Here is a 3,084-nt window from a genome sequence, read left to right as displayed (position 1 = left end):
TATATACACATATACATACATACATATACACACACACATATATACATACATACATACATACATACATACACACACATATATGTGTATGTATATATATGTGTGTGTGTGTATGTATATATATATATGTGTGTATGTATATATGTATATATGTGTGTGTGTATATGTGTATGTATATATGTATATGTGTGTGTATGTATATATGTATGTGTATATGTATATGTATATGTATATGTATATGTATATGTATATGTATGTATGTATATACATACATGCATACATGTATGTATGTATATATATACATACATCTATATATATGTGTGTGTGTGCGTGTGTGTACATATGTGTGTATATATATGTATATGTATATACATACATACATACATGTATGTATACACACACACACATATATATACATACATGTATGTGTATAGATATATACATACATATATATACACATACATATATCTAAAGCTTGGAAAATTTGGCGATTATCGCTCGCATACTGGGAAGACATCAAACTCGAAACAAAATTAGGAGGTGGGTTTATGAGAATTGGGGGGTTGAGAAGATCGAGATATATTTTTTGCCCAAACATTTTTTTGTGGTTGATTTTAACTCTTCAAGTGCCCATGAGAAAATTTTCTCAAGTGTAAACTATGGAAATTTCAAGAGCGGGTGATTTACATACAGAAATGGGTTCCCAGTTTTAACCCTACCATGGCAAACCCCTCTGACTCTTTGATTTGGGTGTAGATGTATAATCTTCCTTTAGAAGAAATTCCCTTGAAAGGTTGGTTGAAATCGATCCGAGGAGTGATGACTCTGTTCATTGCGCTAGGATTAAGATCTTGTCAATTTACTCGCTCCCAAAAAATAATCGTTTATCTTCCTTCTATGGCAAATGGTCCCAGGAATTGGAGATTGAGCAGGAAATAATTTTTTGTTTGCGATGCTGAAGCCATAAGCATAAGGAAGCCTCTTGTCCGGTCCCGGTGGCAAAGTGATGGACTCCAAAGAAGGATGATGCAGTTAAACCAAATGATACTCGGGATGCCCATCCCAATTCCGTATCCCCTAGGAAGTCTGATGGAAATGGGATCACAAGGGAGGCATTGGCAGTTGTCCCTTTCTGCAAGAATGATTTTGCCTAGAATTGGATGTCTGGGGTGGTCAATGGCTTATCTTCGAACATAAATTTTTTTGTTTTTAATGTTTATGGACTGGTGAAAATAGAAGAGAAAGGATTATTGTGGGATGAGTTATCCATAATTTTTCCAAAAAATGGTGAAAAGTTCATGGTGGCAGGAGATTTTAACACAATTATATCAAACTCAGACAAATCGGGAGGCCAAACTCGAATCTATCAATCGCAGTTGGATTTTAGAAGCTTTGTCTAGACAAATGTGCTATCAGAAGTTGAACCAGCTAATGGCGCTTTCACATGGAACAACAAAAGTGTTGGATTCACAAACATTTCTGAGTGTCTAGATCAATTTTTTATATTTGATAGTTGGATTACCTCCTATCAAATGCCTTCATCTCGAATCTGTTCAGTCCCTTTATCAGATCACTACACAGTGGAAATGATAATTGAGGAAGTGCAATTGCCCCAACGATCTTAGTTTCGTTTTGAAAAAATGTGGCTTAGAAGTGAAGAAATATTGGAGAAAATAAAGATGTGGTGGGAGGAATCGGATATATATTCAGGTATAGAAAGTTTCAAATTTTGCAAGTGATTAAAACAAATAAAGGAAAATCTAAAATCATGGAACAAAACGGTTTTTAAGAATGTTTTTTTTAGAAAAGGAAAAAGATTGAATTGGAATTGGAAGCTCTCAGTAATAAAGTCATTCAGAATGGAATGACATTAACGGAATATGAAGAGGAGAGATGCTTGTTAGTTGAGTATGAAGAAATCCTAGCACATGAGGAGTGCTATTGGCGTTCTAATCTAGGGAGACATGGCTCCTTGAAGGTGACAAGAACACAACTTTTCTTCACAACACGACAAAACTTAAAAGATCATGGAACAAGATTAGTCAAATAAAAACCACTGATGATTGCTAGACATCTGACCCAGTTGAAATCCAAAATTTGGGGGTTGCTTACTTTAAGCATTTTCTTGGGGGTGTAGATGCTTTTGAGAGCATCAATTTGGAATGCCTTCGACATATCCAACCTAAAATTTTGGAGGTTGACAATCAAATGGTATACACTAAGATCACTGAATCATAGGTCAAATGTGCTCTCTTTCAAATGAACCCGGATAAAGCTCTTGGGCCTTACAGGTTCACCACCCTTTTCTATCAAAAATGTTGGCCATTTATGAAGGAGGACATCACAAAATTAGTTGAAGAATCCAGGCATAAATGTATTGTCCTAAAATATCTGAATAACACTAATGTTGCCCTTATCCCAAAAGTTTCAGAATGTGCTACTTTCTCGGACTACAAACTGATCTCACATTGTAACACTATCTACAAAATAATGTCTAAAGTGATGGCAAACCGCTTAAAGCGAATTCTTTCCAAGGTTATTACACAAGAGCAGTGTGGTTTTGTTCCTGAAAGGAATATCACGGATGGGATAATCATAACCCATGAGATACTTCATTCAATCAAAAAATTAGGTATGAGGAGTGTGATGCTAAAATTGGATATTAGTAAGGCATACAACAAAGTCATAAGGAATTTTCTTTTGAAAGTGATGAGAAACTTGGTTTCTGTGAGGAATGACTCGATTGTGTATTTGCATGTATCTCTACTGTGAGATACTCGATCTTGATCAATGACCAACCATATGGTTTCTTTGAAGGGGCAAATGGGTTGTGACGGGGGGATTCTCTGCCCCCTTTCTATTTGTAATAATGGTTGATGCCCTTAGTCATTCAATCAAGCCTGTTGCGACTGATGGTCAATGGTCTAGTGTTAAGGTGGTAAATGATCTCCCATCTTTCACCCACCAATTATTTGTTGACGATACTTTGTTTATGGGTAAGGCTATGATGGAGGAGGCCATAGCTATCAAACGAGTTCTAGATGAATACTCGGGGGCGTTTGTGCAGATCATAAATAAGAAGAAGTC

The sequence above is a fragment of the Cryptomeria japonica genome, chromosome 7, assembly GCF_030272615.1.
Source record: "Cryptomeria japonica chromosome 7, Sugi_1.0, whole genome shotgun sequence".
Lineage (NCBI taxonomy): Eukaryota > Viridiplantae > Streptophyta > Pinopsida > Cupressales > Cupressaceae > Cryptomeria > Cryptomeria japonica.
Note: the sequence above shows the minus strand (reverse complement) of the source record.